Genomic DNA, 9787 nt, shown 5'->3' on the forward strand with positions numbered 1-9787 from the left:
ACCCATCCCCAAACCCCCATTAAGGCCTGCATTTCCTGGGCTGTCCCAGGAAGGGGTTGGGACTCACAGTTCATGCAATCATGGAAATATTTATCTCTCCTCACAAGGACATACAGGATGTACTTTCACATTTCCCTGTGGCTGGTTTCTAGGGCCAGGAGGGCTAGCCAGTCCCGCTTCCTTCAAGTTCATGGCCCAGGTTCCTGCTGGGTGATTTCCCTTTCTCTCAATTTCTTTCTCCAGCTCTGTCTCTGCTCCTCTTATTTTTAAAACATACATATATTTGCTCCTACTCTGCCTCCATGATATGCTGGGGTATAGACAAACCATAGACGTGGTCCCAGTTTTTGAGGGTCTTGGTGGGGTACACAGACACCCAGATAAGTGTGATTGGTACCACGCTGTGAGCATGTTTAAGGGACACAGGAGAAGGAGCTGGAGGAAGGGACACAGGAGCAGAGGACGGACCTTCAGCTCCACTGGGAGTCCCAGGGCAACCAAACACCTTGGCTCTCTCTGCCTCGAGGAGGTTCACTTGGTGTTCACCCTTCCCCCTCCTCCTGCCACCCAGTTCAGCAGGGCCCAATTCCCCAAGGGTGTGGGGAAACAAGACAATGTGGGAGCCGGGCGCGGTGGCTCATGCCTGTAATCCCAGCACTTTGGGAGGCCAAGGTGGGCAGATCACAAGGTCAGGAGATCGAGACCATCCTGGCTAACATGGTGAAACCCTGTCTCTACTAAAAATACAAAAATTAGCCAGGCGTGGTGGTGGGCGCCTGTAGTCCCAGCTACTCGGGAGGCTGAGGCAGGAGAATGGCGTGAACCCGGGAGGGGGAGCTTGCAGTGAGCTGAGATCACACCACTGCACTGCAGCCTGGGCGAGAGAGTGAGAGTCCACCTCAAAAAAAAAAAAAAAAAAAAAAAAGACAATGTGGGAATAACCTGGGAGAAGCAAGATTCCCACCTGTGTGCCACAAAAGAACTGAGCTTATGTACACAATTTAATTCTATTCCTCTCAATTTTTGTAAGCCTGTAGTAGGCACACACCTTAGTCTCCTGAGGCAGTGCAAATGGACTCTTGGGTTCTCTCACATCCCCAGCAGACAGTACAGGGCCCAGCACTACTGCTCAAAAAGTGTTTGTTTAAAATAAACAAAGAAGCAAGGGCCGTGCCCACTGTACAGACTATGAAACTGAGTTCCAGAGACAGTGAATGACTGCCCTCCTCACAGGTTGCAGTGAGCCAAGATCGCACTACTTCACTCCAGCCTGGGTGACAAAGTGAGACTCCGTCTCAAAAAAAAAAAAAAAGAAAAAAAAGATACTTAGTAAATGTGGAATAAAATGAATAAATGAGGCTAGGCATGGTGGCTCACACCTGTAACCCAACACTTTGGGAAGCCAAGGCAGGCGGATCATTGAGGTTAGGGGTTCAAGACCAGCCTGGCCAACATGATGAAACCCTGTCTACTAAAAACACAAAAATTAGCCTGGCGTGGTGGCTGGTGCCGTAATCGCAGCTACTCGGAAGGCTGAGGCAGGAGAACTCCTTGAACCTGGGAGGTGGGGTTCAAGGGATTCTCCTGCCTCTCCTTCTCACTGCAACCTCTACCTCCCAGGTTCAAGGGATTCTCCTGCCTCAGCCTGCTGGTAGCTGGGATTACAGGTGCATGCCACCATGCCCGGCTAATTTTTTTTTTTATTTTTAGTAGAGACGGGGTTACATCATGTTGGTCAGGCTGGTCTCAAACACCTGACCTCAGGTGATCCACCTGCCTCGGCCTCCCAAAGTGCTGGGATTACAGGCGTGAACCACCGCGCCTAGCCTCATGTGTTATTTTTACCTCTATTTTAGAGATGAGGAAACTGAGGCACAGAGAAGTGATGCAACTTGCTTAGGGTTATTAGCTGCTAAGTTGTTGAGGAGGCATTCTAGTCCAAGGTGGCCTGAGAGTCAACCATGTGCTCTTAATCAGCTACAGGCTGTGTCCTGTGGCATGCGTTCTGGACTGGGCACACAGGCCGTGTGGAGGAGAGGGCCTCCTGCCACAGCTTTTCTTGGGAACTCAGAGCTTCTGCCAGAGTCCAGCAGGCCTAATCCCCTGCATCCAGTGTGCCAAGCCTGTGTGCCTCCTGAACGGTGCCTTTCCAAGTCTCTCCCCTTCCCTTTCCACCCTCCTTTTCATTTTCCCGTCTCCCCAATCCCATACAACTGACAGACCAGCTTATGACTTTCTAACAGGTCCAGCCTGTCAGGAATGTGACAAGAGAATCGGCATGCCTTGCTTCTATAGGGTACCCGTGCACAGCTGGAGTTCTTTTTGAGAGCCTGAACAGAGACCAAAAAAGAGGAAGGAAGCAATGATGAGAAGCAGATTAAAGACAGAGATGGAGAGACAGGGCAGGGGTAGGAAAGAGGAGCAGACTTAGAGACAGAGAGAATGCACATGCGCTTAAAATAGAGATGGCATAGATGAGAAGCAGAGTGAAAGAGATGATAAGAGATAAAAGGGAGAGAGAGATCCTGTGGTTGCCCCACCCCATTCCTATTACAGATAGGGAAACTGAGGGTCACAGGAAGACATAATCCTACTTCCTGGCAGATGTCTCTGTCACTTTTTCAAATACCATTAATTCTGTTCCTCCCTTATCTCCAGATCCTTTTTCATGCCCTGTGTGCCTGGCCCTGAGCAGCATGAGTTAGACTGTAACGGAGGGCTCCAGGGTATGCTAATCAGGAGAGCAAGTGGTGAGAGGAGGAGATATCAATGCAGCTGAGGACAGTATTGATCAGAAAAGTTTTCCTGGACGATGTAAGATTGATGTGGGGCCACAAAGAATGTTTATAGTCCATTTTTTAGGCATAATTTACATACAATAAGATGGACTCATTTTAGAATATGGTTTGTTGACTTTTGACAAATGCATACACTCATATAACCACCACCACAATCAAGATATAGAATATTTCTTTTACGCAGAAAGTTCCCTGTGCCTCTTTGCAGTCATACGTCCTCTTCCATCACCCCTGATCTGAGCTTTGCCATTAGAAATTAACTTTGCTGACCGGGCACGGTGGTTCATACCTGTAATCCCAGCACTTTGGGAGGCCAAGGTGGGCGGATCATCTGAGGTCAACATGGTGAAACCCCAAATCTACTAAAAATACAAAAATTAGCCGGGCGTGGTGACGGGCACCTGTAATTCCAGCTACTTGGGAGGCTGAGGCAGGAGAATCACTTGAACCCAGGAGGTGGAGGTTGCGGTGAACCGAGATGGCACCTTTGCACTCCAGCCTGGGTGATAAGAGTGAAACTCTGTCTCAAAAAAAAAAAAAAACAACTTTGCTTTTTCTAGAGTTTCATATAAATGGAATCATACGCTAATTAGTCTTTTGTGTCTGGCTTCTTTCACTGAGCCTGTTGTTGAGAGGTCTATATTCTGGCATGTGTCAGTTTGTTTCTGGCATTTGTAATTTGTTCCTTTTTTGTTGCTGAGTAGTGTTCTATTACATGAATGTACCACAATTTGTTTACCATTCACCTGTTGATGGATAGTTGAATTGTTTATTGTTTTTTGCTTTTCAAATAAAAGTTCTATGAATATTAATGTACAGGTGTTCTTGTGGATATATATTTTTCAGCTATCTCAGTAAATGTATGTTTATAAACTGCACATTCATAGGAAGTGCAAAAGAGTTCTCCAAAGTGGTTGAGTAATTTTTGCATTTCCTTCAACAATGTTGCTGGAGAACTCCGGTTGCTCCTTCACATCCTCAGCAATACTTAGTATTGTCAGTCTTTTAAATTTTAACCATTTTAGTGGATGTGTCATGGCATCTCATTGTGGTTTTAATTTATATTTCCTTAATACAAGTTGAAGAATCTTTTCATGATAATTGTGGCTATTTATCTTCTTTAAGGTCAAAGGATTGAAACCAGGGGATATCACAGTGCTATCCAAAGTGTTCAAGATTTTGAAATAGTTCTCCCAAAGTAATACAGCAGGAATGGAGAAGGCACTGGGGCTAAGCTGACTTGGATGTATACCAACTGAGTGACTGGGTGAGATGAGCCTGTTTCCTCATTTTTAAAGTGGGGATCACACAAGCAGCCCGGCAGGTTATAGTGGAGGATCAAAAGACAGAACAGAGGCAGAAGTAGGAAGCAGTGCAGGCACACATGGCAGTCTCCAGGACATACAGTCCCCTTCAGGGGCCCAGGGGTCTTGTCCACATGTATTAATGTGTACTCCTGGGCCAGGGCTCTGTCTCAGTAAGTATCAACAACTACTTGCTAGCCAGAGAACTGGTGGCTGTGCACATGTTCTGTCCTTTTCTAACAGCTCTGGGAATAAAATCATTGATGGCAGAGCTATTGGGGTTCTCTGCTCATAAGGACAGTTAAGCTTAGACACTATCTCTTCTGTAAGTTTGGAAAGCAACTTCAGTCTTCTGCATGCTTCTGCATGCTTTGGTCTTCCGCATGGGTTAGGGAAAGGAAAATGGCTTCGAAACCTTAAAAAGCACAGGCCAGGCGCGGTGGCTCATGCCTGTAATCCCAGCACTTTGGGAGGCTGAGATCGGCAGATCACCTGAGGTCAGGAGTTCGAGACCAGTCTGGTTAACATGGTGAAACTTCATCTCTGTTAAAAATACAAAAAAGGCCAGGCACAGTGCCTCATGCCTGTAATCCCAGCACTTTGGGAGGCCGAGGCAGGCAGATCACCTGAAGTCAGGAGTTCAAGACCAGCCTGGACAACATGGTGAAACCCTGTCTCTACTAAAAATACAAATAATTAGCTGAGCGTGGTGGTGCACGCCTGTAGTCCCAGCTTCTTGGGAGGCTGAGGTGCAAGAATTGCTTGAACTCATGAGGCAGAGGTTGTGATGAGCCAAAATTGTGCCACTGCACTCCAGCCTGGGTGACAAAGGGAGACTCTGTCTAAAAAAAAAAAAAAAAAAAAAAAAAAAAAAAAAAAATTAGCTGGGCGTGGTGGCGCTCACCTGTTGTCCCAGCTACTCAGGAGAACTCAGGAGACTAAGGCAGGAGAATCACTTAAACCCGGGAGGAGGAGGTTGCAGTGAGCTGAGATCACACCACTGTACTCCAGCCTGGGAGACAGGGCGAAATTCTGTCTCAAAAAAACAAAAAGCACGGTGTTTTCTTAACACAATTTTACTTTGGCCTTTGCTACAGATGTGGGTTGTAAACTAGAGAAGTGGTTCTCAAATTTTGTGTGTGTGTCAGAAATCACCAGAAAGGCTTGGGAAAACAGATTGCTGAGCCTCACCCTCAGAGCAGTAGTAGTAGGCCTGGGGTGAGGCCTGAGAATTTGCTTTTCTAACAAGTTCCTAGGTGATGCTGACCATCCACTTTGAGAGCCACTGAGAGTGGAGTTCCTTCCATCCCTGAGAATTCTGACAGCAGTCCTGGGGTTTGGAAGCACAGACCTGACTCTTAAGCTCGGAATTCTTGAGGCCTGCTTACTGATGGGGTAGGGGTTCTTCCAGGGCAAGGGACAAGGGCAAAAATGGAGAGAATAGTCCTTTGAAAGTGGAAGAGGGAAATAATGACATTTCCTCAAATTGAAATTTTCCTTATTAAAAATAATCCTTATATAAACAGTATTATGTATGGAAAATGATCACCTCTCTTCTACAAATGAGGAAAGTGAAACTCAGAGATTAAGTAATTTGCCTGGTATCAAACAGCTGGCAACTAAGGGAGCAGGGATAGGAGCTCAGGTCTGCCTGATCATTGTGCTTGCTTTGCTGCCTTCGAAGCACTGTGGCCTGAAGCCACACTGCCCCAGGTGTGAATTTTGCCTCCACCACTTACCTGCTGGGTGTTCTCTGCAAGTTGCTCAACCTCTCTGTGCTACCTACAAAATGGAGTAGTCCCTACCTCATTAGGTTCTTGCAAGGTTTAACTGAATTAATACTTATGACGTACCTAGGACAGTATTTGTCACACAGTAAATGCAAAGTAATTTGTTAAAAATAAACTTGGCTGCTTATCAGAGTGCATGCACGGCATCTTTCTGGAGAACAAACTCAGGGGAGAAGCTCAGAGATAGTCCAGTACTCAGAGAGGGCAGGCAGAAACACTTGAAAAATGGTAAGAGGCTCAGTTTTGGGGTTTAGGGAGAACCCAACCTTTGGTGGTGGTGGTGGTGGTGGTGGTGGTGGTGGTGGGGAACAACGGCCTCAGAGCCAGAGCCTAGCTAGCCTGTTCTTGTCCCCTGTTCTTGCTGCCCCAGTTCCAGACTCCAGACTTACCAGTCTGGGTCTCAACCTCCCCTCCCTCCTCTCCACCCCCACCCCAGGCGCTCTGGGTTTCCTGCCCGACTGGGGCCTCCGTTTGGGGAGGGTGGAGGAGGGGTGGCATTTCCTGGCTGGGTCCCGGCCTGTCACTCTCTCGTGGACGCTCGGACAACTCGCTGACCGAAAGGCACCAGATGCTATTTTGGGCAGAGCCCCGCTTAGCGCGCAGTTTCCTTTTTTCCACTGACCATCGGAAACAGGGGAGGGGGCGGGTGTAGACGTCATGAGCCCCCAGCCCCTGGCAGGGGTTTGGGGGATGAGGTTGGGAGTGGCTGCCTGACTGTCAGAATCTGGAGCTTGGCAGAGAACAAATGAGTGGAATTGGGGAGTTAGTGAACGTCACTTCCTTGCCCCACAGACAGAGGCCTGGGCACACCCTCTGCCATAGGGCTGACAAATGCCTTTCCACCTGTCCATATTCCTTCACCACAGGAAAGGACACCTTCCTTGGAGGTGCTGGCTGGGGACATTTAATGCACTGTAAAATAATCCAACAGTCTGCAGGTACCTCAAAGGCATCTAAACTTAAGGAGTTCAAAACCAAATGTATAAGCCCTCCCCTCATCCCTTTGGCCTCCACGTTCCCCATCTCCAGGAATAACCACCACTAGCTCTGCAGGAGAGCCAGAAACCCACGGGTTTTCCCAGATTCCTTCCTCTCCCTCATCCCCCCCAAACCCAATTCTTTTTTGTTTGTTTGTTTGTTTGAGATGGAGTCTCGCTCTGTCGCCAGGCTGGAGTGCAGTGGCATGATCTCGGCTCACTGCAACCTCTGCCTCCCGGGTTCAAGTGATTCTCCTGCCTCAGCCTCCTGAGTAGCTGAGACTGCAGGCATGTGCCACCACACCCAGCTAATATTTGTATTTTTAGTGGAGACAGGGTTTCACCATGTTGGCCGGGATGGTCTCGATCTCTTGACCTTGTGACCCGCCTGCCTGGGCCTCCCAAAGTGCTGGGATTACAGGCGTGAGCCACCATGCCTGGCCCAAATTCAATTCTTATAAACCCAGTTTTATACCCCAAATACATGTCATCTTCACTTGCCTCTTGTTATCTCTTCTGCCAACACAGTGGTCCAAGCTCTAATCCCCTTCCCCTAACCACTGCACTGGCTCCAGAACTGGCCTCCCAAAGTCTTTCCCCCTCCACACTTCAGCCAAAGAACTTTCTAGAAATGCAAATCTTATTCTATACAGGGTACCACCCCCACCTTCAAACCAAACGAACAAAAAAATGCCAAAAAATCCTGTAACTTGTCCACAAGCATGCTCCAGCCATACTGGACACTTTTCTATTTCTTTTCATGAACCTACCGCCCTTCTGTTCTAGCCCTTGGTCCAGCTGTTTCCTCAGCCCACCTGGAAGGTTCTGGATACTCACCCTTCTTCGCACCCCCAAATTTCACTCTTCGATCGCAGTCCAGGCCTCATTTTCTCAGAGAAGCAGTCCCCACCTGGGCTCTTCTAGATGGGAATGGCTAGCCTGTTTTCACAGTGGCTCAGAGACATGAAATCACTTGTCCAAGGGTCCCACAGCCCCGGAATGGCAGAGTTGTGTTTCAGACTCAGAATTATATGACTCTCATTTTCTATTAAGTGGTGGAGCCAAGCAAAAGCAAAGGCCTTATGGCAGGGAGGAACTAGAGTTTTTCTTAGGACGTGGGATTCTGTGAGAGTTATCTGTATCCCCATGACAGCCTGACCCTTCAGAGAGCACAGGAGGAACAGAGGGGACAGGCGGCACTGATTTAACTGTATCTTCTCAGGGAATCATCCTGATGACCAAGAAGAAGTTAGATCCCAGACTGGGGCCATGCTCTCAGCTCAATCTTTGACTGGGACTCAGTTTGTTACCAGAGAAGGGGCTTTTCCCCAGTTCTCAGGCTCCAAAAAAAGCTCAAAAGCAGAGATACTAGAAGGACAAATCAGCCTGGCATGGAGGGTAGAGTTGTGGACTGGGAATTGGACACCAAAGTTTGGGTGCTGGCTTTTCCTTTGGGTTACTGTAAGTTTTGGCTAAGTCACATCTCTCTGTGTCTTAATTTCTTTCTCTATGATGGTAACCAGAACTCCCATGCAAGTGCATATGCTGTTTTCCTGGGCTACGGACTTTCCGTACATTATTACCCTCACCACCACCTTTTAAAGGTCATATAAGTTAGTTCTCACAATTTTGTGACGTCGACATTATCTCCCCATTTTACAAATGAGAAAACTGAGGTTCAGAGATCAGTGGCTAAAATTCGAACGTGTGTTCTTTCCACTCCACCATGAAAGAATGAACCCAGAGACCCTCCGTGGGCTGAGCGCATCATCCAGCTGGCACTGAACTCAGATTCCTACCCCACAGTAAAGACCTTGGCCCCCGCAATGAGTTGATCCCAGGTCCCTGTCCCTGGCTAGGTTTTGACTGCCCCTTTTCATCAACCGAGTTGCAGAGAAGACTACGTGCCAAATTTTCTTCTAAGGCAGACTCCATCAAGCACTAGCTATGTATCATTCGAAAAGTTACTTGACTTTATGTGCCTCAGTTTTCTCTTCTGTAAATTGAGGATCCAACTTCTCTGGATTGTTTATGAAAAGCAGATTAGTTAGTATTTGTAAAATGCCTAGAATAGTGTTTCAGTCGCTAGACTAAACTTTTTTTTTTTTTTTTTTGAGACGGAGTCTCGCTCTGTCGCCCAGGCTAGAGTGCAGTGGCGGGATCTCAGCTCACTGCAAGCTCCGCCTCCCGGGTTTATGCCATTCTCCTGCCTCAGCCTCCCGAGCAGCTGGGACTACAGGCTCCCGCCACCTCGCCCGGCTAGTTTTTTTTTGTATTTTTTAGTAGAGACGGGGTTTCACCGTGTTAGCCAGGATGGTCTCGATCTCTTGACCTCGTGATCCGCCCGTCTCGGCCTCCCAAAGTGCTGGGATTACAGGCTTGAGCCACCGCGCCCGGCCGACTTTTTTTTTTTTTTTTTTTTTTTTTAACACCATGTGGGGAGCAGTGTTCCTGGGCTCTGGGCTCAGCCTGAAACCTAGCAGAATGGGCATTTTAATATCCCTGTTGACAGGGGTTCTGCCAGGCCGCCGTAGAGCCCATGAATTTGAGTTACCGGCTCTATTTTAGAAGGGGGTGAAGAGGTAGGGAAGGGCTGGGGAGTTTTCTGGGATAGGGAGGCTGCCCATTGAAATCTGGGTGTCTGGGACACTGGAGGAAGAATAAGAAGGAGGAGCTGGGAGGTGACGATTTTGGTATCATGGTGGTCTTCAGAGGTAGGGACAGAGTGTTGGGGTGAGAGTCGCTGAAGAAAGGTGTCTGGAAGGTCAAGGGACTGAGGTTGTGGGGAGCTGGAGTTCCTGAGAGGTCTTGGGATCCGAGATGGGGGCTGGATCTGCTGGGTCCTAGACAGCGCGTCCAACGCTCTCCGCAGCGGGTTCCGGAGCCGGTCCTAGCGCCGCTCCACCAGTCCCCACTCC

This window comes from Macaca nemestrina, chromosome 1 (genome assembly GCF_043159975.1).
Source record: "Macaca nemestrina isolate mMacNem1 chromosome 1, mMacNem.hap1, whole genome shotgun sequence".
Classification (NCBI taxonomy): domain Eukaryota; kingdom Metazoa; phylum Chordata; class Mammalia; order Primates; family Cercopithecidae; genus Macaca; species Macaca nemestrina.